Source organism: Sciurus vulgaris (genome assembly GCF_902686455.1).
Source record: "Sciurus vulgaris genome assembly, chromosome: 9".
Classification (NCBI taxonomy): domain Eukaryota; kingdom Metazoa; phylum Chordata; class Mammalia; order Rodentia; family Sciuridae; genus Sciurus; species Sciurus vulgaris.
In genome coordinates this window covers 100,395,755-100,422,669 of record NC_136469.1, presented here as the reverse complement: position 1 = coordinate 100,422,669, position 26,915 = coordinate 100,395,755, and the positions used below count along the sequence as shown (strand labels likewise).

Genomic DNA, 26,915 nt, shown 5'->3' with positions numbered 1-26,915 from the left:
GGGAAGCAGCGGGAAACTTGGCAGAGGAAAGCAGAGAGAGATAGACTAAGCTCAGCTCACCAAATGTGTACCTCAAAGGCAGGTCCCCAGTGACCCACCTCCTCCAGTCACACCCTACCTGCCTACAACTGCCACCCAGTTAAACCCTATCGGGTTCTCATGACCCAATTGTTTCACCTCTAAGATTTCTTGCATTGTATCTCACATTCACTGCATCTCACCTGAGCTTCGGGGGAATACCTCACATCTAAACCATAACAAATACTGAAGACAAATAGTCTCTACCACAGGAATAACAATCCTTGAAACATGATAAAGTGTTTACTTTTGCTACTAGTCTCTGTCTCTCTTTACCAGTGGGTTTTATTCTATCTTCCTACAGAGCACAGAGTAAGAGATAGGGCTATCAACAGCTCTGGGTTTACATTTCTCCAGCCTCAAATCTACTTTCCCCATCAAGTAGGTACAACTCTTTTTTTTTTTGACCTTATGTATTATTCCAGCAAGGTCATGAATAGAGAGGAAGCTAGAATCTAGGTAATGGTAATATTAACTTAAGACATATTTATTAGGTGTGTATATGCCAGGCATTCTAGATCAGAGTCAAATCTTGTCTGCAAATAAAGTTAATTGGAACACAGTTACACCCATTTTTAGACATATTATCTGTGACTTCTTTTGTGATACAGTGGCAAGATTGAATAGTTGTGAAAGGAACAGCATGTTCACTGGGCATGGTGGTACACACCTGTCATCCTAGTGAGACTGAGACAGGAACATCACATGTTCAAGTCCAGTCTGGGCTAAGTAGTGAGACCCTATTTTATAATAAAAATAGGAAAAATGTGGCTGAGGGTATAGCTTGGTGGTAGAGCATCCCTGGGTTAAATCTCCAGTAATGCGCGTGCGCACACACACAATACACCATATCTTTGAAGCCTAGCATGTTTATTCCTGGCCTTTTGCTGCAAAAGCATGACAACTTTTGTTCTAGATTTTAGATATGCAAGTATCAAGATGTATAATGTCTCCTTCCTTGAGAAGCAAGTGTATGTGGGACTTGTCTTCTGAGATCCAGTTTTCTTGATGATTTCTATCTCTTCCCAGGGTGTCAGGCAGAGAAAATAATCTGCCTAGTTATTTTTCTAAATGGGCTTAAGATTCCTTTGGAATAGCCCCACACAATGTGGCAAGTCCGTAGAAGGAGGATCACACCATCTCAACTCCAGTTCAATGTTTTTATGAATTTACAGAAGATATGTTACAAACATCGAAATGACCTTCATAGCTTTGTCTGTGTCTTGTACTTGGCTTCTGGTCCTCTTGGGCCATGGACAACTCAAGCTATCATTTTGTTATGCTATTTGTTCATATTGCTGCTTTTTTTTTTTTTTTTTTTTTGATCCTTACCATTTTCTATATGACTTGCTCCATTTTTTCTTCATTTATTTTCTCATGTATTTGCATTATTTAGAAAACAAATGTGTCCCCCTCTAGCTGAAACAATAGTATCCTTTTTTCTCAATGAAATATCCCCATCCATTCTGTTTTTGTCCATTTTTTTTCTTAAAATTTTATGGATATGAATTCAGAATGTTGAAATTCTTTCAGTTAGATTGAGGTTACTCATTACAGGTCCCACTCAATCAGCAAAGTAATACAGTACATTAGTTTAATACTCATGCATCCTTTGCTGCAGAATGACACCCCACCAATGTCTGATTATAAGCATCAAGATTAGAGCCTTCCTGTAACGCAGCCATGGGGAGTTAAGACTTGTCTTCCTAGAAATATGCTGCCATCAGTAGGTGCATAATTAATATAATGGGAAGTAATGAAGTAGGGGGTAAAGGTATGAGAACCTGATGGCAGGAGAAATTTATGATGGGGAGAACTTTATAATGAGAACGTAGCATACAATAGTAAATTTATCAAAAGGTCAGAAATGGAAATCTATCAAGTATGGTGCATGTTCATTGACTCCATCTTCAGCCCAATCAGGACTGAGGCTTTCTGTGGCCTCATTTAGTTTATTAACTGTGAACTTCTTATTCTTGACTTTGTGCTTGTCTGGGGTGTGTACTAGTCTCTTTCTTTTTTCCCCTCACTTCTTCTTTTCCTTCTTTGCTTTCTTCATTCTGTATTAATTATGGACCATTTACTACGTGACAGATTCTGAGTAAGATGGTGGGAATTCAACTGGACAACAGAGACATGGTCCCTATCCTCTGAGAATTTATCATCTCACAAGAAAAACAGATAAGGAAAAGATGATTATTAGAGGATACTGTTGAAGCATGTGGGGAGGGAACCTCAGCCAGGAATAAATAGATTTTTTTTCCAAGTTAAAATGCATTGGTAATAATATAATCTCTTTTTCATTAATATAAATTTGTTACTTCAGTTTTTTTCTGTAAATGATAATGAACTTTCTAAATGATTAGGTAAATAATTAGTAGCATCACTAGGTGGTGGGGTACAACTGTAATCCCAGCAGCTCGGAAGGTTGAGGCAGGAGGATGGCATGTTCAAAGACAGCCTCAGTAACCTAGTGAGGAACTGAGCAACTCAGCAAGACCCTGTCTCTAAATAAAATATGTTTATATATGGGCTGGAGATGTGGCTCAATGGTTAAGGGCCTCTGGGTTCAACCCCTGGTACAAAAAACAAACAAACAATAACAACAAGAAAAAACACTAGGAGCATCGAAAAACTATAATATGTTAGGGAGAATGTATGATCATGGTCTAAAATCATTAGATTGGTGACTTGACACTGCTAACTATAGATCAAAACAGTTTCTTTTATTAAGGCAACACTGGTTAGCTTTTTGTTATCATATATAGTAAACTTGCATTTCTTTAAAATTTTTGTAGTTCAATATTGTTATTAGTCTTCCTGAAGATGCTCTTGAGCTTTGGCAGTTATAATAGAGAGATGTTTCTTTTACTCCTGGGTGGAATCACTAGAGATGAGGTAGACTAGTAAGTGTGTCACACAGTGTGGACAGGTTCCTGGAAATTGTTGTCACCCTGATTATTTACACCTAAGCCAAGGTGAAAGCAGTTCACAGCAATAACAATGGCGGCGGTGATGGTAATAGCTAATACTCATTGTGCCAAGTCACAAGAGCTTGGCATGGACTAACTCTTCAACTGTCACAGCAGCTCTACCATGGTAGAGGTGGGCTTACTGAAACCTACCATGGGTTAGTGACTGAACTGGGAGATTCCAACCAAGACTCTGGGTACTCACTGGTACCTTCTATGCTCTCCAGGCTTTCATTGCCATTTATCACAGAGCAGTTCTGTGGTGTTGAGACAAGAAGGAAGTCCTAGGAATTAGATTGCTTGAGTTCTAATACCAATCCTCCATTAACAAGCCTTTGCCTTGGTTTGCATAAGACAATTGGGGATATGGGTTATATTGCTATTCACAAAGTATGTCCCTAGATATGTTCTTCAGAAAAGGGTGCATAGTTGAATAAGTCTAAGAAATGCTGAAAAATATATTCCTCTCTTAGAAAATGTTAAAAAAAATCCTGAAGTAAAGGCAGCTGTCTAATCTTGATTGCCATTTCTAAAAATTTGACCAATGGCTGTCCTACAGGGAAGAATGGAAGACATAACACATTTTAACACTCTATATAACTAGTTTGTTATACTTTCAGGAACTCTGAGCCGTACAATCTTTAATGTTTTTCAGTCTCAAAATTCCTATGACAATAAATGTTAATCACACATACACATATGTGTTTGCCAATCTATTTGTATTGACCTCCAACATTGACCCCAAATTGAGAATTCAATGAACCTACACCATGTGTAATGCTATGGGTGGAAAATATTCTTTACATCCTTCATAAACACATCCCAGTCACACCAAATTTACATTTTAAGGCCTTTCCAGCTGGTTTTCTGGAGTGTATTACTTACATTCCCATCACGCTAAAGTAAAACCTGCCTGAGCCAGAGCTTATTAGAACCATTTAATGACAATAATTTTCTGTTGAAGTTAACTGAATTACAGTTTTACTTGCAAATGGGTGTACATTGTAACATCACCGAAGTCTTGGTGTTAATAATAGAAAGTGTTGTTCACAATGTTTGTTTCACCATTCTTTTCTGCAAAGATCTGTCCCTTGAACAACATTCTTTGCTTTTGTTTCTAGTTGTTTCAGGATTTAAAATTAAAGCTAACATGTGAACTTAATGTTCCTGGGTATTTGTGAAAACACATACAGAGAGGGCTTTCCTGGTTTCATTATACAGTCATAATTGAATGCCTTAAGTGCATCAAGAATTGTTTTTAGAGCAAGTACACTGAAGCCCCTTTATAACACGGGAATCAAGGGTCTTTAGAACCTGTGCCAACTTCCCCCACAGTCGAAAAGTTAGAAATGAGAGTTGGCAGAGTACTTCTCCATAAGCATTTAACTTGGTGAAATTTAACTTATGCAACTTATTATCCTAAGTTTTACCCACAATCAAGAAGTAAGAAATTAGACTTGCTAAGTGACAAGATGTCTTCCAGCAAAATTGAACAAATGGCCAATTTGACAAAGTGTCACTGTGATATGATAGGTTAGCTAGGACCGTAAGAAACGAGATCCTCCATAGGGTGAATGAATTCAGCTGGGAAGAAAAGGGGAGAAATACCTTGTGCAGAAACACTAAACTGGTTCCTTCTCTCCTAAAAGAAATTTTATGGTTCTAGCCAACATTGAAAAGAGACTTAATGGGATAAGTTGGCTTCTTTTATGGAATATTCTGGCTGACACTTTCTTCCAGTCTTCTGTCAAAATTGCAACTACTAGTGGTTTAAATTCTTTTTTTTTTTTTTTTTTTTTAGTATCAGAGATTGAACCCAGGAGTGCTTACCTTAGCCACCAAGTTACATCCCCAGCCATTTTTCTTTTTGTGTTTTGAGATGGGGCTCCCTTAAGTAGCTGAGGCTGGCTTTGACCTTGCAATCCTCCTGCCTCAGCCTCCTGAGCCACTGGGATTACAGGTGTGCACCCCCATGACCGACTTAAATTGAAATTCTTGACAGACGGTTCACCAAGTGTCTTCTCTCTCTTTGTTAAAGACAAAGTCCAGAACTTTGGCTGACCCAGGGGCCCTGTCCCTTTTAGGAAATCCCTTTCACTCACTGCAAGATCTTCCCCAGTGGTGATATTTGGTCTTATGGAGGTTGATACATTAAATTGATCTGAGAAAGATGAGTCACTTGTTAAATATAATCTGAAAGTGATGAGGAGCATGGACATCCCATGCTAAGCCACTATTAAGGGCATTCTTTTCTGTGCTGGTGCAAATAATTAGAGTGTCATCTTCTAGTTCTATCATTGTGTAGTGGCAATTGTGTTGGTATATGTATATATATAGACCCTTAGCTGCTGTATTCTCATCTATCAAATAGGAATTATGAAAGTATCCCCCTGGCAGAGATGTTGTAAGAATCAAAAAAAGCAAACATGAGGCACTGGGCATACTACTATCAATCAGAAATGTTAGGTGTGATTGTCAGCAGATGCAGACTCAGATGGTTTTCATGAAATTTGTTAATTCAGGGAAGAATATCCAGCTGGTTCATCAGCAGAGCCTTTGTGGGCACTTGGAAAGAAATACCAAATTGTTTCTTCAAAGCTAAGGCCAATACAATTGTTGAAATTACAGCAGCAGCAATTCTCTTCATGGTTATAATGCTACATTGCACCTAGATTCTTAAATATATCTTTTAGTTCTGCTTATTATGGTCTAAGAACATCAGGAAGAGGAAGAAGAATCAGCATGAGGTTGATGGTCGAGTGACAACTGTAATTTTCCATATAACAGAATCTTTGCTAATATAACAGCTACCTTCTGGTTATGCAAAAGTTTAATGAAATATAGGCACAAAGTGGTGTTTTCTATCTAACAAAGAACAAGTGTAGTTGCAGAGTTTAGCATGTTGAGTTATTCTTTCCAAAATCAACCACCTAAGGACCAAGGAATAAGATTTAAAGCAGAATTTCTATGCATTCTTTTTTGAGTGAACAAAACAGTTTGTATAGCTAAACTGGGTAGTTACAGTGTAATTTGGTAATGTTTCTATTTGTTGAAGAAATGCCGAATATTTGCAGGAATGGCAAGAAGCAAAACATCGTCCTCATCTGTATGCAACGTAGTCATAACATAAAATTATGAGCTCAGAGATATGATTTCTGAAAAGATTGAATTAACATTGTGAAAATTAGAGCCCCCTCATTTGCATAAACCTGGGGAATGCCGTTGCATGACAAAGCTAGTAATTTATTTGGCAGTATAGGAGAGGAAGTTGCCCAGCTACCCAGTGGAAATCAGCTGTGGGAGTCTGCTCTATATAGAAGGGCCTGGGAATCAGTGTAGTTCAGATATTGCTCCCAGCTCAAAGCTCACCAGAAATAAAAAGGAGGAGCCATGGAAACGCTAATTGAAAAATGATGAGAGTTCTAACATGTACCTATTTGTGGTGAAAATCCCTGTGGGAGAGAAGAATATAATTATCTGATCAACACAAACACTAATAGCCATCTTAGCTGACGGTAGTTTCCCCCTGGTAACCTCTGATTCCCTGAGTCTTCGAGGAGGAGAATCCAACCTGGAAGGAATCAAAGCTTTATCTAGAAACAAGGTAGTACTGGGATCACATGATCATTTCATATCCAGAAAGTCTTGACTGGAAAAAAAGAAATCACTGACATTTATAGAGTCACCACGCTGGTCTCTCTTCTGAGATGGCTGATACCTTACACTCAGGAGTAAGATCTTTCCTGTGAATTCACTCTTTTGTTGTTGAGCTAATGCATATTGACTGTGAAGGGCACTGGAATACAGGAGTAGTCATGGGTATGGGTGAAAAATATAAAATGGCAGTCACAACGCGACTTTGAAAGGATGGGGGTAAAATGAAATGAGTGCATCACAAAGGAACATAAATGTTCTGCTCTATGTTTAAGACAGGGCTGAGATGCATTATACATAAGGGATAATATATCAATGCATGGCAAGAGGAGTGTCTTTAGATATATGAATCAGAGTTCTCCTGAGAAATAGATCAATAGGAAATATAGATAGATGGATCGATAAAAGGAAATTTATTATGAGAATTTCTCTTGTGATTATGGAAGCTAAGAAGTTCCTATTATACCATCTACACGCTGGAAAAGCAGGAAAACTGGAGGTTTAACTCGGGCCAAGACTGAAGGCCTGTGAACCAGAAGCTCCAATATCTGAGGGTGGAAAAAGATGCATATTTCAGTTCAAGAAGAGAGAGCAAATGATCCCTTTCTTCTTTTTGTTCCATGTAGAAGGGCTCTCAGTGGATTGGCTAATGCTCACTCACCTGGGGAGGGAGATCTTTACTGGCGCTACTGACTCAAGTGCTAATCTCTTCTGGAGATACTGTCATGGCAGATAAACAACGGCTTACTAGCTTTCTGGACATCCTTAGTCCAATCAAGTTGACACCTAGAACTAAGTATCACAGACGGTGGTATCTTGAAAAACCAGAAGAGGGAAAAGGACTAGGAGTGGAAAATGCTGAGGTTGAAAGGGACGCTATTTTCTACGTGCTGAGATGATGGTTTCTGCTTCACCTGGGATGTCACTGTAGGGGTCTATGCTGAACCTTCTCACATCTGGTGAATTACATTTTCCCCACGGATTCCTTTTAGTGCCCAGAGACCTGGGCCAATCTGTGTAACATTCCTTAAAACAAAAGTTAAAAATTGAATTCAATAATTAAAGTAGGTAAAAATTTCTCTTCCTTTCATCCAAACAATTCTCCCTTATTAAGTCAACAATTTAACAAATAAACACTGAAACAGAGTGGCCTAAAACATATATGGATTCTGAAAATCATATAGAATGGAAGTGGAAATGACTGACTTGTTCACCATATACTAAGTAAAATGGATTATTGGGTTCTAAATCTCTGAATACTTCATAGACCCACATTTTTATGGAGTATGCAATTTATACCAAAGATGATGTGCTGGAAAAGGATAGAATGCTATAGAAGCAAGGAGGATAGGGGAATGAATTTTATCTGGAGGAAGGGACAAGAGGGCAAATTCTACACAGAAGGAGGCATTAAAACTGACAATTGGATAGGATTCTGTTCATGAGAGAGAAAAGAAGTGAAAGAGGTCCAGGTGAAGGTCTAGAAGGTCCAAGGAGAGCTAGAAGGTTGAGAGTAAATAGCAACAATGTCTTGTGAACATTCATGTCCCATGCAGAAATGAGTGTGGCTAGAACAGAGTATGCAAGAATGAAAAGGGGTGAAGGAGGTAGCTAAAAGGTGAGTTGATTTATACCGTCAAAGGCACTGCAAGTAAGCCACGCTGTTGAGTTTGAATTTCACTAGAGCACAGGGTTTTAATCAGCACAGGAGTGTGATCAGTCTCTGCAGAAGAAAGAGATATCTGAGATGACTAAATCTGGAGAGAGGGTGATAGGTTAAGAAACTTTAGTTACAATCCAGATAAGAGAATGGGAAGTCAAAGTTTGGTGGGAGGAGAAGGGTCTGAGCAACACTTTAGGAGGACATGGTGACTGATTAGATGTGGAAAGTCAGTTAAAAGCAGTGAATCTAAAAAATATCCAGGATTCCACGGGTGGGCAGGTTGTTAATGGGTAGAAACATAGGTGAAGGAAACAAGGGGTTTGGGGAAATATTGAATTACTGAATTCATGCTTGGACATGATGAATTTTTATGTTTGTGGGATAGAGGCAAGTGTTCAGTAGGCAACTGGAAGGTGGATTTTGAACTTAGAGAAGATCAGAGGGGGTAGAATAGATTTGGGAGTCACGTTCACACTCGACAATTGAGACATGAAAACTAATGAAACCACAGAGAGAGAGTTGGGGAGGGACAGAAGTGAATTAGGGCGGCATGCTGAGGTATACCCAGAATTTGCAGGGAGAGCTAAGGAAGAGGAGCCAGGGAACGAGATTCTAAAAGAGGTGAAAAAGACAATAGAAAATTCAGAGTAAAAGTAGTGTTTTGGAGTAATGTAGTAAAGCATTTTAAGAAGAGGGCATGTTCCATAGTGTCAGAAATTACAAAAAAATTATAAGGATAAAAGCATCTTTTTATTTAAATTTATTTTATTTATTTATTTTTTGTTTTCAACTGTACTTAGCTACCCTGGGCCATGAATAGCTCATATCGTTCCTGTCTTGTGAAACAGAAAACAGCTTGGGGAAGTAAAGATATCTTTGTATGCATCAGGAAAGTGAGCCCATCTCTGCAGCTGACGGCACTACTTGGAGCTTGGCAAGAAGCACTTTTCTCCCCTCCTTGCCTGGGCAACCTTGCATGAGGCATGTGCTGTAAAATCACACATGATACTGGGTAAACCAGGGAAAGGGGAAGTAAATGAAGATTATAGGTAGGACAAAGGTCCAAGAGAAGGATATGAAGGACCTGAGGTGTTGCTCAGTATTTATTTAAAATGGTTGTCCTTAGTCCAAGAGTGGCAGTGTATGATGTGAAGAAAAGCGTCCAACTGACTTGAATTAATGAGGGAGGAAGTCAGTGGAGAGCTTATGAGAGCAAAGGGCAAAGTTATCAAAGATTCTTAGGGGTGAGAGGATTGATTATAAGATCAATGGGAATAGATCTGGAGCAGAAGTTAGGATTTGAAGTAGAGGACATCTTGAAATGAGACCAGGATTTGGGGTGTCTCATTAAAATATACGTCAAAATCACTCAGGATGATAGTAGGCACCTGGATAGAAAAGGCCACTGCTTCTTAAAGAATGTGAGGGGGTGATGAAAGGAGATCACTAAAGAAAGTGAAGTTGAAAAGAGGATCACATACCAGACCTCATAGGCGTCTGCTGTTGGCTGAGAAAACAACTTTTTTTCCTGAATGAGTGGATTCAATGGATAATTCAACACTTCTTTTGGTAACTAAAAATTTGTAATCTGGCTGTTTTGCCTGGCTATGATGAGAAAAACACAACAGATTAGAGAAAGTAGAGGAAACCAGGGATTTAAAAATGACAACAAGGTAAGTGGGAGGTTTCAGGAGAAATTAAATTTTATTAGTTATAATTAGAGGAATAATCTGTCCAAAGGTGAATATTTTTAACTAATATCCCCTAAGTGGTGAAACTGAATGAGAGTCCAGTGCATTACACTTTGGAAGGTATTTCATGTCAACTAGACTTTTGGTCAAAATGTCCCAATAATAAGAAAATCTGGAATTATTCTGAAGTTTACTAGTGGGAAGATTTGACACTTCATCACCATCATCCTCTAACTTGCTGACTTAATACTTGAGAACTTCTAATACCAATTTGCAATTCTTCCTTGATCAGGATCTTTAATCTGGATCTGTGGTTCACTTGGGAGAGCTGAAAACCCTTAGCTTACCTTGTCTTTCAAGAAGGCACACACTTAAGCAAAGTGCTGATAAGAGAGGAAAAGAAGAAATACAACATATTCTTATTTACAACCAAATGAAATATTGTTTGAAATTCTTTGTCTTTCTCTGCTTCTAAAATCTTAAGTGTGTTAAGTATCAATGAGAAAATAACAACCACCAAAGGAGAGTCAAGGACCTTAATTATTCCCTTATTTACTCTAATACTCAGTGACTTACTAGGTAGACATGGTTCTGGTACAAAATTTAGTGTGGTTCTCTATTGTCAAGTACAGCTCCCTTCCTTTGTCCCTGGAGTCAAGGAAATGGATAGACTTAGCTAAATTAGGTGCAGATTGTGGTTGGGTGGTGGGAAGCTGGCACTTTGGAGAGGCAAGGGTCTAGGTGGGTATAGGCAGAGAGCTGGAGAGAAGTCTTCCCAGGAACACAATCTCTTTCAAAGATGGGCTGATAAAGGACAGTTGCAAGAATAATTGTGAATTTCTTTGTCTTTATTCCATTGTTTTTGACTAAGTAAAAGCAGACTAGGTGTAGGTTTTTGCAAATTTTTCATACTTATTATAGCATTATTTAACTTAATAGATTTTAGGATACTAAAGATCCATTCTTTTATTATTGTAAACAAATGGGGTACAACTTGTTTCTCTGTTTGTACATGAAGTAGAGGTATACTATTTGTGTAATCATTCATTTACATAGGGTAATGCTGTTTGATTCATTCTGTTATTTTTTCCTTCCCCCACCCCTCTTTTCTCTCTATACAGTCTCTCCTTCCTCCATTTTTGCCTCCCTCCCATCCCCCATTATGTATCATCATCCGCTTATCAGTGAGATCATTCGTCCTCTGGTTTTTTGAGATTGGCTTATCTCACTAAAGATCCATTCTAATTGAACCAAACTTTCCTATTCACAAAAACACTGCACATATTACTTCTCTGGAATTAAGCCAGTTTAAGGTTAAGGTACTGGGCTGGGGTTGCAGCTTGGGCTACAGCACATGCTTAGCAAGTGTGAGGCCCTGGATTCAGTTCTCACCACTGCATATAAATAAATAAAATAAAGGTCCATTGACAACTAAAACATATTTCTTACAAAAGGTTAAGTTATCTCCTGTCTAAATGGGTGTTTATTAACCAACTTGTAAGTGCTTACTTCAGTCATCTTGATGGAGGTGATTTCATAAGGGGCTCTTGTCAGAGTGATGCTCAGCACCTATAGCCACAGACTTGACCTCCAAGAACTTGGAGAGTGGAGAGATACTACCATGTAAACTAGGGATATTATTTTTGAACTCTAACATGTTGTATCTGGACATAGTATGCACGATTACTCTGCGACCACCATTCATCTGGGTCATCTGGTTACTTTCTTTCTTTTTTTTTTTTTTTTTTTTTTTTGGGGTGCTGAGGATTTAACCCAGGGCCTGTGCTTGCAAGGCAAGCACTCCACTGACTGAGCTATCTCCCCAGCCCCTCTTTTTCCTTTCTTAATCTCTCCTTCTCCAATAGTAGCAGGCAGGTATGGTCATTTTCCTTGAGCTGGGGTGGGGGAAAGTAGCCTCCAGGCTCTGGTAGCCTCTAGGGAGGGGCCCCAAGAAAAAACACACAAGACTTTTTCCAGGAGTTTCTCATTCCACTTTCTCCTACCTGTCCTGCACAACCTAGAGACGTGCATGCATGTATTGCTGATTTTGATATTACCTTAACACATGCAGTACAATTTTTTATTTGCCTGGAGAGCAGGCATTCATCTTTGTCTTTTCATCACCCACTACAGTGCTTGGTACCAATCAGTGTTTAGTAACTTTGCTGAATTAAATTTAACCCTTTACCCCACCCCTTGAGAAGATAGAGCTGAAGCAGGGATAATGATGATAAATTTAAATGCTCGTTACATTCTAAGTATGTTCCAAATTCCATACATATTAGCTTATATGAGCCTTGCAACTATCCAACTATCCTATGAAGTAGGATACTATTTTTCCCATCTTACAGATGAGAAACTTGAGGCCAATTAACTTGAACAAGGTCACTCACCTAGTAAGTATTAGTGCTGGTCTGGCTGTAATGATCTGGCTCCAAAGTCCAAGGTCTATACATAATCTACATTGCCCCTCTCGATTTAAAAAGTGTGGTTGCAGAAGGTAGTTTTTGGCACTTTTCTACTCTGTATAGGCTATTTGACTGATGTCTCTTTCCTTCTCCTGTGTTTATTAAGTTTTTCTTCTTTAGTGTATGACTTCCAGTCCATCTTAACCTAAAAAAACTAAATAAACTTTCCTAAGCATATCCCTTTTGTAGTTTCATAGGGTCCACCAAGGCAAAAATTTAAAAACAACAAACAACACCCCCACCTAACACACACCCAAATAACTTGTTGCTAGAGCGGATTTTCCTGAACTGAGACCTACAGAAATGTTTCTGATCAGTCTTCATAAAGAGATACTGTGTGAGGCAGCAGACAACTGCTTTGAGGGCATACTGACAGTGACTGCATTGTAGGACAGTTCCTATAGGACTCCTTATTGTGTTCTGAAGTTACAAAGCATTGCTCATTAAAAGCAATTTTAAGGTGGGATAAAAACACTGTGTTCTGCATTTGTAACTCAAACTCAATCTGATCTGAATGCCTAGTTCTTATGTAACTTACCTGGATATGCTGCATTGTACTGAATACCCCAAACATTTATTATTACCAGGTCCTTATGCAGGTCCTTAAATTCCTGGCTTTAATTAATACAGAGATTAACTTGGAGATTCTATTGACTATGTCACACCCTCTATGCAATAAGACTATAGAAGTACATTAGGGAAACGTGACACAGAAATAGGACTTTTCATTTTTTGTAACTTCCAAACTTAAAATAATAACTGAAATCTCCTCCCACCAATTTTTTCTATGTTCCAACATAATACTAAACCCACATTTGTCTGTCTGCCCAAGGGAAAAGGGGATGGAGGTCAAAAGATGGTATTTATTTTGGCTGCTTTTAGGACTTACACAAGTAAACTTTATTTTTCTTATTAAGAAGATATGGGTAACTGATATGGCAGTTAATAAAACAATATTTGTAGGAAAAGGAAAGAAGAAATTGCTAGAGAGAGAGAGAGGCTCTGGTGTGATTAAAATTTACATATACATATATATTCCTTTTTAATGAAGTATATAATGAGCTGGTGTGATTTAGACATCCAACTGACTTATAGACTCCTGATTATACAAGTCTGGGAATATTTGATTATATTATTACTTTTTTCAAATAGAATAGATAAGTGTCTGGGAAGAAAATTATGTGAATACTGCCTAGAAAGGATCACTAAACTTGGTTTTCCTCCCTGACTTGAAGAAAGTGTAGCTTTTACTTGTAAAGGTTTCCCCAACTGAAAGATGAAATAAGCAAAATTCTGAATTGTCCTATCAAATGTGATGAATATGGTAGATTAAGGTGAGTCTAATGGGTGCTTTCCTTAAACCTAAGAGGGAACCTATGTCAACAACTTATTTGGAAGAACAATGTATGGAAACAGACAATTTTATGTCATTTGTTTAGTTAAAAAGGCATCTAGGAAACAGCTCAATGTCAACACTAAAGAGTGACATGTCAACTCAATGTCATGGTAGTGAAAACCGTTATAAATCAAAAGACTATGTGATGAAGAATAGACTCCAGATTCATAATACTTGGGTTTTAACTTTAACTCTAATTACTGAGTTTGTGAGGTTGTAAGTCACTTGACTTCCCTAAGACTGAATTCTTCATATATAAAATAAAGGTGTTGGGATAGATTGTTTCAAAGTATCCTTCCCAATCTAAAATCTCAAGTTTGTTAGAAATATGACTGCATGACCAATGTGATCCTACAATTTGTATAATCAGAAAAATGAGAGATTACACTTCATTTATGTATGATCTATCAAAATGTATAAATGCATTCTACTGTCATGTATAACTAATTGGAACAAAAAAAATAAAAAAGCTAAGAAAAAAAGATTATCATAACTTCTACTAGTTAAGCAGCTTATATTTCAATATTCAATCTGTAGAAAATAAAAAAAATTATAATAAATTAGCTTAAAAAGACAAAATTAGGTAAATTATATGCAGTATAAATAAGCTTTAGTAAGTTGGAAAGCCATCTCGTATTACCCAGCTAGCAACTCTGCCACCCATATGTTCATAAAAACACTGCGATTGTTTTATTGTCCTCTCTGGCAATGCCAATCATAGTTAGCACTAATTAATGAAATTCCAGGGCGCTGTTTGCCAGGAGGTTCATGCAATGGGTGAAGCAAACTACAGTGGCAAAGTTTCCATCATTTATATTGCCGTGACAATATTGGCTCAAGTTTCAGAAACAGTAATTCCAGCTCCCAGTCCCTGTGAGAACAAATGTAGATTGATTTATGTTCCGAGCCTCTCTAGCATATTGTCAACACTGAGATGGCTGCCAGAGCTCATCCTACAAAGTGCTGACATTTTCTGGGAATCTGCTTGCCTTTACAGATATTCTCTCCAGTAGCTTACATATGCACACATTGTTGATTTTTTTTTTTTTTCATTTTTTAAATTTTAAGGCCTAAGGTGTGGGCTCTTGATGTTAAAATCAGTCTAACATTATTAACCTAGTTGATAACAATACACAATCTTTTGGGGTTAAGTCATGCTTAGGAATGATCATAAGTTTCCTTAATTCATGTTAGAATTACCTTAAATAGGGTGATTTTTTTTTTTTTTTTTTAGTAAATTTCCCATCCTACCCTGCTGTTTTTTCCTGGCTGTCTTGCCTACTGACTTTCCTGTTAGTGAAGCTCCATATTCCTGACCCACAATGTCATTGCTGCAAAGGTAAGTCTTTTAGGCTCTGTGGTTGCTTTCTGGTTCCAGCAATAAGGAGTTATAGATTAAAAAAAAAAAATTCTAGAGAAGAAAAGAGAGCCAAATATTGCAATTGATTATCATAGCAAAAGACAGACATAGTTCAATAATGAAACATCTCTGTATGAGTTTGATCAAATAAATTGAGTAGTTCCTCTATTGTGTTGTGGGAAATCAAGGATATCTTGTTGGAGATCTCTAGCACATTTACTTTCTTCAAAACAGGCAGCATTTCAGAGCCTCCTTAAGCAGATCATGGAGATAACTATGGACGCAACATGAAGTTTTATGTCCCATGTTTCCAAATGGGAAAACACTTTTTTCATTTTCGAAAAATTGATACGTAATTTAGATAAAGTGCAATCTTAAGGTACAGCTTGGTGAATTTTTACAATCTCACTCCCACCTTGATCAAAATAGAGATCATTTCTCACCACCTGCAGAGTTTCCTCCTCCCCTCTCCTAGTCTCCAGGTTAGTCTGGTTTATGTAGGAGGGTAACAGAAATATTTAGTTTTATAATGGGACATTTTCAAAATTAACATTTATAATAAGTATTTTTATTTTTAAAAATTCTCCCAATTTCTTTGTCAGTAAAATTTCTTTCCCTTTAAAAAAACCATTTCAAATCTTTTTCTCTGAAGGATAGTGTAGGAAATGACCCCTGAGCACTGTGTGTTTTGTTACCTGTTAGTTCTAGCTGGATGCATTTTTAGAGCTAAGCATTCTTATTGCCCTTTATTTGATTATTGACAGAGAAGTAGAGGATTTATCATTTTTCTTTTCTCAAGTTTTGGAATTCCTGAACGATTACTTATATGCTTAAAAACAGAATAATTTTACCATTTGTCAGTGGAGATTTTTCCAGTTCATGCACAATTTATTTTTATTGGTCAGCCTTTGGAGGGGGACCAAACTTGACCAAATTTCCTTTGGATCTTCATTTTCTTTGTAGTCAGCCACTAAACTTACAGGTTACACTCAGATGCTGAGGAGGGGTGATGTGAAAGAGCAATGCTGTATTAGTGGGCCTTTGTAGAGGGATTCTGGAATATGCTTGGGGTTCTATTAAAGAATGAGCCACACTGATAGCAGAAGCAACTGGTTAACAGGGGCCGTGACTGAGACTATTAATGCTGACTTTCTACTTCCTTCCATTTTCATTGCAGAACTCTTGGCTCTCCATATTGAATCCTGGTCAGAATCAAACCACAGTTTCCCCTACTTATCACCTTGACAGAATTAGTACTGGACTCTTATGCCATACTGTCATAGTTTATAAATTCCATTTCCATATTTTATCATTATTTATTATGACAGCTTTATAAAGTAAGTACTAAAAGCCTATTCTTACTTTTTCATTGAAACTGTGATGTAAAGAGATGAAGGGTCTTTCCCCCCAAGGATAAGCCTTTCCTAAATAGCTTGGTTCTCATGTCAGTCTCTGCAGTCAGAACCCTAGGGGCTTTTGAATTTTATTAATGATTCTGAGGCACATATGAGTTATATCCATATATTCAGGGAATAAGGGAAGGCAGGTAAGATGGCATATGATCGTTTTTGGCTGGAAATTCTAATAGAGCACTCATAAAATGGGAGTTAAGGACGGTCCTATCCAGGAGAGGTTCTCACCAACTATTCTTCATGTAATTAGTCTTGAATTACACAGTCAATGATTTCAGAAATAATTTTTCCATGTAAATATTGTTTTAGTTTAGCTCTCACAATACTCCAGGCTAAGAAAAGCTTTTAAGCCAAATTTTTAAAATTGGGTTCCTTTAAGACTTAAGCCTCTCAGAACTGGATTAATGTATCATTGGCTATGATAGGTGACTGATATTTATTGAATAATTGAATGCTTCTAACTATGGTTAATTGTTATTTCTTACTATCTTCTAGCAAGAATCAGAGCTTTACTCATTTCCTAATGCCATTAACACTGGAAAAAATGAATAGGTTCATGATTTTATTCCAGTATTATGGATATGATCAGTAACTACAGCCCTTCTGAATTGTTCTGAAATTCTTGGAATAAACAAAGGCCTATGTTGCCAGGAAATGAAGGTGTGATATTCATTAGCAGATTAGCAATGTCAATAGATTATTTAAAAATATTAGCTGAAAAAGAAAGAGTAATGCTTCATTTCTGCTTTCTCAATTTTATAGAAATGTCATAGTTGGTCTTATTTTCTCTCAGCCACTGGGTATTAAGAACTGTAGATGGCAATCCAACCACAAAAATGACAGGGTTTGCTAAATTTAGTAGTGCATTTTGCTTTTCCTAGCTGCACAAAATTATGTTGCTCTAGGAGGCCAGCATATCAGAAAAAATAATCATAAAAACAAAAGCAAATTTCAAAGAAATGGAAAACAAGATAATTTTTTTTTGCAGCCTTTTCCTTATAAGTTCCACTACATGTAAGTTTACAAAATGCAATTTTGGGCTCATGAGTTAATCAAGAAACACTGTGAAGGCATTTCAAACTATGGAGAATAGAAAACCTCTGTTGCCATGGAAACAAGATACCATACATGAGAACAGACCCCATCATATAGAAGATTTAATTACAATAAAATGATAAATGAATAAAGGCATTTTCTTAGCCTATTTGTAGCTAAAGTCCATTAGAAGTCCAGTTTCCAAGGAAACCCATGTCTAAAAACAGTAATAAGAAAAATTATGGAATAAGATGAACTGCATTTGGAAAAGATTTTGAAAAGATAAGAGCAGTTCCTTCAGTTAAGAAGAATATTTCTAATTTTCAAAGAATCACACTGGAATGAACTTAGATTTCTTGGGAGAAGCTTGAGCTATCCATAATAACAATAATGTATGCAATTTCTACACAGAATAATAAAGCACTTGTTTGATTGAAAAGTGTTCAAGAATCTAATTTTTAGAATACAATTAGAATGGCATATTTAGACATGTTTTTATTTTGAAGTGCGTTTTGCTATGATTTAAGAGATCAAAGCATGGCCTGGAAATACAGCTTGGTTGTGCCAGTAGATCATTTTGATTTCAAATGTTGTGTTCTATTACCAAATTTGCTGCTGATATATTCATGTGTTTGGGCTGAGTCAACAAGAAATAGACAATCTGGAGGGCCCTTTTGATAGATGAATATGAGCACAAAATATTCACTCCCCAAAGTAGTCTCACTGAGGAGTGGGTGGAAGTCCAAGGGACCCAAATTTTAGACCACCAGTAGTAAGTGGGTCAGCAAAGGACATTAGGGTGGTGGAGAGCATTTATTTTAGGTAGTGAGTGGTATTTTACAGGAGCAGAAAATTACCTCCTCCTTTCTTCTATCCTGGGAAAGGAATACATAAAAAAAGCTGGAATGGGATCGGGGATAAGGAAACCAAGCCTGGTGGGATCATCATCTCAGGGAGTAGCATGGACAGAGTGGTCAATCTCTGTGCCTTCTGTGTTGCTGCTCCTACTTCAAACGTCACAATAACAGTCCCTATTGATTTAAACTCTTAGAAAAGATGATTTGAAGGCCAGGAGCTTTGGAGTGAGACCAATATGGATTTAAATCCAAGGTCTAGTTTTTAGTAGCTGTGTATCTTTGGTCCAGTTACTTCAACTCTTTGGCCTCCATATCTCCATCAGGAATAAAATTTCCTGCTGGGTTGTGAGAATTAATGTCAATGTAAGTGAAATGAAGTTTCTAAAGTTTGGCACTATTAATACCTGGATCAGATAAATCTTTGTTGAGAAAGCTATCCTTTGTCTTGTGGATGTGTAGCAGCTTCAATGGGCTTTACCTATTTGATGATAGTAGCAAACAACCTTCCCCTGAACCACCAGTGAGACAACCAGAAACTATCTCCAGACATAGTTAAATGTCTGCTAGGGTTTGAAGTGCAGGGAAGTGAAGTGACATGCTAATAGGAGATGATAAAGAAAAGTGGTAGGTGTACATTATAAGTTGTTGATGTATGTAGTGTGTAGCATCGTGGTTAACTCTGGGGTTAGCCACTCAGTTTCCCTGCTAATCCATACCTACCAACGCCTTTTTTTTTTCAGTTCTGAAAATTTCTCAGCCACCATCTTTTCAAATATTTACAGTCTTCCAGTCTCTCAAGTTCATATTCCAATTAAATGTGTTTTGGAAACTCTATCTTCCATGTCCCTTAGCTGATCATTTCTTTCTTTCTGTAACCACCTATATTATGTTCTAGATGTTTTCTACAGTTCTTTTCCATTTAGAAATTCTCTTCTCAGGAGAATCTTTATTTTATTTTAGCCACTAAGGTATTTAAAAAAAAATTCAATAACTACAATTTTTATTTTAAAAGTTTGTTATCCACATTTGCCTTTCATAATATTCTTTCTTTTTTTTATGGTTGCGTTTCTTTTTCTCCACCTCATTGGTTGTTATAAATTCAGCTCTATTATTTTAAAGTGCTCTGTTAGTGATGGCTTCTGTGCCTCTGGTGGCTTGTCAGGACAATGTATTTTCTTATAATTTTTGTCAACTTACTCTATTTATTGTTGGGGTTTCATAATTCCCTTGATTTGTGGAGCTGACCTTGTTGAAAACTTCATGGTTCACTCTGGGGTAGACCTTCATGTTTGCTCACTCTGGACATGTTAGTAAGCTAGTTTTTCTATCTCTGAGTCTCCATGCAAGTCACGAGAGTTTGGGTCTCACACACTTTTGAGATGTAGGCCAGGGACCTTATTTATTGAGGTAGGCTTTTTCCTTTCAAGGATCATTTTCCTGTCATGTCCTTGGCAGGTGGAGCTTTGCCCAGGGGATTTCCCTGTCTGCCTCCTGACTTTATTCAGAGACCCTGACTGCAGTTTTCTGTTGGAGTATTAATACCTCAGACACCAACAATTACACTCTATCCGATTTCAGTACCTTGTTCCTATTATGTATTCTCTTTTCAGTTTTTGGCACTTACAGAATCACATTTCTTGCTTTGAATTTTTTCTATTTATTTTAGATAAAAAACTCCGCTTTTGATATTTGGACAAAGGACAGAAGTTTTCAGTTAGGCAAGAGAAATAAGTTTAAGAGATGTGTTGCATATCAGGGTGACTGTGGTTAAAAACAATATATTGCATGCTGAGAGTAAATTTGAGGTGTTATTTTTTCACAAAAATTGGTAAGTATATGAGATAATGCAGATTCCACTTGGCTTAACTTATCCATGAATCCATTATTATGATTTATCATGTTGTACACCATATACATAATTCTATATATTAAAAACCTACATATTAAAGGATTGTTTCCCCAAATCTAGTATTTCTATGTTTTGGTGGTAGTAAAGTTTTTGGTTTCCTGTGTCAGCTTACCATTTTGACTAGAATTTCCCATTTAATCTTTCTTAAACCTCAGTTTTCTTATCTACAGTACTCGGATGAAATGACATCTTCATTGTTGGGTTGTAGCAAAGAGTAAATGAAATAATGAATATAAAACACTTATTTAGTGGTTACTTAGTAATACTTAGTAATTGCTTAGTGGATGCTATTATTATGTACATTAGCAGCTGTACTTCTTGCCAATTTTGAGATGCTTGAAACTTCATTTGCTATAATCTATAATTATGCCTATTAGTATGAATCCTCATTTCCTATCTATCCATTCATGATTGGAAACCATATCAAGAACTGTAGTAAGAAGTGTCAGAACTATTCAAGTGTCTCTCTAACATACAAGTTGCAGTTGTTTTGAGAATCACTGATATTGGTACTTTGAGTAGCACAGTGGTTTCATATCAGGGGTGATTTTGCCTCTAAAAGAACATTGGGTGTTTTATGAAGACATTTTTGATAGCCACGACATGTGGAGAAGAAAGTTATTAGCATCTAATGAGTAGAAGGTAGAAGTACTGCCAAATATCCTATAATACACAGGAGAGCCTCCTTCAACAAAAAATTACCTTCCCAAAATTTCAATAGCCCCTAGACTGAGAAATTCTGAATTAGGTTCTCACACCTCTTCATGTTTCAGGTTTGATTTCTTTTTAAACTATTTGACTTGAAAAGGTATTTAAACAGTAATATTTACTGAGTTAATAGTATATAGATTGTTAGTTGGTAACAAAGAACATCAGTCTGATTCAGAGGGATGCTTTCACATAACCCAGAATTTCTTTGGCAGTACAGGGTGAAGAGAAGTTACCAAAATCACCTATCTGTGCAGAAAAAATAAAAAGAAATAATAACAAAAACAATACGATGATATCATCAATACAATAACAACAACTCACATATAGACACGAACACATACATAAACATGTAGCTACACGCACAAATGCCAGTGGAGTTGATGTGGGAGAGAGAATGTGAAATCAGCTGGGGATGTCTAGATCCTGGAATAGAGTATCTGACATTTAGACTGCTAACATTTCTAAATTTGTTATAAATACAAAATTGTGCTCCTTCAAAAATCTACCACACTTCCCTAACTGTCTGAAACCTATTTGATATTTTTTTCTTTAGCACTTTTTTTTTTTTTTTCTAGTTTTCTGTTTCTTTGTTTCCTTTTGTAGACATCTTTGGGGCATGTACTTAGTTTTATTTATTTTTGTATCCACAGCATCAAGCATGGCTCTTGATGCATAGAAAACACTCAATAAATGTTTCAATTGAAGAATGAAAAGGTGAGTGACCTACACTTCTGCTGAAGTGTACAAATATTTCTAGTGATATTTAAGGATGCACACTCTAAGCAAGGATTCAGAAAATGGATTGGGTCTCTAGTTACAAAGTGGAAGAGAAAAATGAGAGAACTGATGGCAGTCCACCCTCAAATAATTTGACCAGGTGGCGCAGGGCCAAAACATGATGTCAGCAAATGAAAAAAACTTGACATGCAGCAATCCCAAATGAAATTTGAGCAAAGACTGAAATAATTCCTGTTGTCTCAGAATCAGACAAACATCACTAGTCTCTGTAAATAGCAATGGTAGCCCCAAAGCCAAGAACACACTTTGCTTATGTGTGTGCTGATGTTAGGTTTGTGATCATGGGAGCAACCAGCTCATCTTTTCTCAGGCAGAGATCTGCATAGTATCCAGTGTGTTATGTTATACTTTTCATAAAATGGAATATATTAATCTAGCAGCATCCAATCTCAAAAGATCAAAGCATTTGTTGCTTTTATGTGTATGTTCAGTTTAGGTAAAGCTGTAACACCATCTCAGATCTAGAGAAATAAACAACTTAGGTGAAATAATTTTTACCTATATGAAGAGTTCTCAACTTTTTTAAAAGATTTCTAAAAATCCCAATATTTTCTACTCCTTTTAATGACCCCCATGTAATATATTCTCACAATTCTCTCAAGTATTCATCTAGAAATATTTTTTCCCTCTTCTGGATGAGGAAATTGCAACACCAAGAGATAAAGCAACTGACCTAAGACTTCACAACCTGAAAGAGATGGAACAGAGACTCAGGCCAGGGCTTTCTGCCTGTGTCTTGGCATTGCCCGTCATGGCCAATGATGACCACACTTCCAGTATTTTGGTGGACTTCTCCCTGTGGGGATTTTGCCTTTTCTATTTTTAGTTATTCACTATAAAACATATTTGAATATGAAAGTTTCCATTTGAAATCAGAATTATCCAGAAAATTCTTCACACTTTACAGCACTGTAGTGAAGCATTGCAGAATGTGGAAGAATGTGGTATCTTCCTTAAGAAATAATTTTGTTCCATCACTTCTATGCCTTTTGGCTAAGATCAAGTGAAGAAATAAGTTTGTTCCTTTAATAAATAATTGAATAAATATAAAGATACTTCAGTTGATAATCAGCCTAAATTTTTTCTTAAACATTTTTTATTTTTAAATTTAAGATTCAAAGGGCATAGGAAAAGCAAAGTCCTCCCTCAGTTTTTAGTCCCATGATCAGGCGTAGCCACTTGAGTTAGTTATTTACCTGGATTCCTCCGCAACAGATTCACCTACCCTCACTCTGCTTGTGAAACCACAGCTGGGTACTTTGAGTCTGCCAAAGGTATCTTCCAGACGGTTTTACCAGATGGCTTCCTGGAAGGTTTTACCAATAGGGAGTGGGAGGAGTGGGGAAGGTACCTCTTAGTTTTTCCCCATTCCTGTCACTATCAGTCATGAGTGGCAATTTTCCCAGCATTCATGCTCTTTGGCAACCCCAGAACGAGCTGCGGGAACTCCATAGAAATGTAGCAGAAACAGATGGGGCTTCCTCCACAAATGTCTGAGCACACTCCTCGGAGGCCCTTCCCTGTGTGTGGGTAGATTTGGGTAATGGCATCTCTTCCTTTTTGTTTTCTCACACCTAGGATGGTAGCTCTTTCCTGCAGTTATTATCTCTGGTTTCTCTTAATGTTCCCTCTGCATTTTTTCAGCCTTCTAAATTTTGTTTTGCAATGTAATAAATTATTTTCTATTTTCCTCACTGAAGCCTAATAGATCAACCACCATGATCAGATTGTCTATTTTATCTTTAATACTTTATTGTCATTATCAGTGAACTCTGTACATATAAGAAGAATGTGAAAGGTGACAGTATGGGAAGAGAGTAGCAAGTGCATACCCAGCCGTGAAGGAGAGGACAATCCTGCCACCAACAGAAGCAGCTTTTCAGAAGGAAAGCTGATTGGCATTTTCAGGTCATAGTCTGGTTGCCACCTTCTCTGACTTCACAGGTGATTCATCTGGGAAGGTAAGTGTGTTCACCCTAGTGGATTATAGGCAGGGTTGTGTGAGCCAGGTACTGGTTATTTAGTAAGAATATGGTTGAGGTTGTGGGTTGCAGTGTATTTTTTTTTTATTATCAGTTCCTTTAGCCTGTCTCCAGGTCTCATAAATGCACCAATGTGTCAAAGCAGAACTTCCTCGAGGGTGTCCTCCGCTGATTCAGGGAGAAGGAAATGAAAACGAGAACAGAACTTTGTCAAGACATCTTGGTAACAAGTGCACAATACTGAGCAACTTTAACTTGTGAATGCATATCTCAGATGTGCTCTGGATGTGCCCTAGTGCAGCAATCTTCTTGGGGATCTCCATTCACCATTATCCTGGGATTCCCTTTGATTCTTTATTATATTGGGCTTTCTGTGTCCTATGACTCATAACTTCTTTATTCTTAGATTATTCCCTCTGTTTAGTGTGCATCCTTTGATAGATTTGAAAAATGGTTAGTGGAAAGTATTTTTCAAACTTCTAACATATAAAAATAATTTTACTCTACTCTCACATTTGATTTATAGTTTCTTGTGTCACTGACATTTCTTCAGATACAGGGAAAACAGGAATTGGTGGACCAACCAAACTCCTAGTAGGAGAGAGACTGGCCACGAGCAGGCTTCCCATGTTTATTATATAGGTTTAAACATCAAAAGAATTTACTGTGAGGAAACTTCTTCTACACAAACAAAACCAAAGTTGTGAGGGAGAGGGGCCCAATTAAAGCTTATCAACTTGTGCCCCTATCTTTTCTACCTCCTGGCAGCTGGTGGTTGAACTCAAGGTCATGAACCAATAAATTCTGTGAATTGCACAGAATCCCCTTTGAACAGGGCATCACAGCGACTGAGCAGTCCCAGCTGGCACGCTTCCACCAAGAGTTCTCAGAAGGGCATCACCTCTGCCTCGGGATGGTTCAAAGAAACCCAATAATTCATTCGCTACTCCTGACGTGCTTGCGTGTAGAACGACAGATAGGAAGTAATTTTCCTTCACAGTTTTGAAGTCGGTTCTCCTCTGTCTCCAGTGTTTCTGTGAGACATCTGAAGGCTTTCTAATTTCTTTTTCATATGAGCTATTTCCTTTTTGTAAAAACACTTGTAGAACCTTCTCTTTTTTCTCCCATGTTCTTGAAGGAAAGGCCTTCAAGACCTAACTGACTAATTTTGTACCCCTCTGACTCCATTTGCCTATTTAACTTCTTTTTTTTTCCATCTGAGTCAGTTTCTTCTGCACTGACCTTGGATCCTAGGAACCATAGGTCTGAATGATAAGTAACTTCATGACAAGAAACCAAAATGACCCCCAAGGTATTGTGAGCCTCACAATCAGGTTGTCCCATATGTGGGAGTGATTACCCCATGATGGTATGGAGGCTGACCCTCTAAGCAGGAACAATCATCTCTCAAATGGGAACCATATCACCCCCTTGAGTGATAATGACTTTCCTAGAGCTTTGTAGATGCAGTTCTAACCAAGATGACACTCTGCTGGTTATGCAAACCCCCAACCCTTTTCTTTATTCCCCTTTCCTGGAAAACCTCAAAGTTTCTGTCAGCCTCTTGAAGACAGATCTTTGGTTATTGTACCCTTTTATCTTTTTTTTACAGTGTGGCTACATGGATTAAAGCTCTTTTCCTGCTCTTCAGCATTGCTCATCTCTTTGATTGGCATATTGGGTTTGGTGGCTCAGCCTGGTTTGTTTGATTCCCTGGAATTGTGGTCCTTTCCTTGGGACTCTGGTAAAATTCTGAAATTTCATAATGGGCATCTCAGTGCAAGTCTGTTTGTATGTATTGTAGGTTCTTTCAGTTTGGAGATTCATGTCTTAAAGAGTTCTCAGAAATGTTCCTGAATTATTTATTCAATAATATCATCCTTCCTTTTATCCAATTCCTTGCCTGAAATTCCTATTGCAATATACTTTAATTTCTTACTATTTTCTGACCTATTTTCCATTTGTTTAAAAAATCTACTTGTGTGAGATTTTCTCTGCCTTCTCAATCATTCTTCCTTTTCTCCTAAGTTATTTCTGAAGAGTACATAAGAATACACCATTTTTGGTGCTTGGGGAGCCTTCTTATCTTATTTCCTGCCTCTAAAAAGTTGAGGATTCTGAAGTTGTTTTACATCTTGAACTGGTTTACTAGCTTTTAGTTTGGGGTGTGGTTCTCTTATCTATTCAGCTCTCATAAATGCTCAGCTGGATTTTTATACATTCGATTCTATTTAATTCCACATGACAAAAACTACACCCACAATTATTTTGAAGACCTGCCTGTCACTCTAGACTTAATTATCAGTACTGTCATATGAGGCTTGTGTGGGACAATAGCCTTAAGTTTCATTATCTTTGAAGTTTGAGTGCTGCTTTTAAGGGAACTAAAGTCATTGTGATTCCTATTCTTTACTTAGAGCCTTCTCTTTTTCCTAAAAGTGTTGTGAAATTTTCTCTTTGTCTCCCAAGTTCTGCAAGTTTTCACTTCTGGCACTCCACTGAGAATGAGGCTTAAAAGCAGGTCTTACTGCAGGTCTTACTTGGCTGTTCTACAGTAGGTTAAATCCTATATGTCAAAATCATCCCCTCCCACCAGTTTGCTCCTCTGCCTGAATTCCTGCTTTCCTCTGTTTCTGCCACTATTTTTCCATTTATCTAGGTCTTGTTAAATCAACACTCTTGAGACTGAGAGATGTCTGAAATCAATGGGATAATTGACACATTACAGATGCCAATGAGAAGAAGGAGCCAGTCCTTGGACAAGTTCTATAACTACCAGCAGCAGAACTAGGTAATGGTTAGAAATAAATCTATTGGATCAGAGCTAGGATTACTTTTTAAGTAGGAAAAATAATGAGTTGTTTACATTGAATATACATTGGTTATAGATAAGAGGGATAGGATTATACAAAATGGAGAGAACATTGCA

At 37.4% G+C, this 26,915-nt stretch overlaps 1 long non-coding RNA gene across 1 annotated transcript in view; it reads left to right on the top strand.

Annotated features, from left to right (window-relative positions):
• The window catches only part of LOC306669678, a 72,488-nt gene extending 48,207 nt beyond the window's left edge, over positions 1 to 24,281 (top strand). Inside the window, exons 2-3 of the long non-coding RNA XR_013766197.1 lie at positions 23,771 to 23,965; positions 24,090 to 24,281. This is a non-coding gene — a long non-coding RNA (uncharacterized lncRNA). The remainder of the gene's footprint in view (positions 1 to 23,770; positions 23,966 to 24,089) is intronic.
• Positions 24,282 to 26,915: the final 2,634 nt, after the last annotated feature.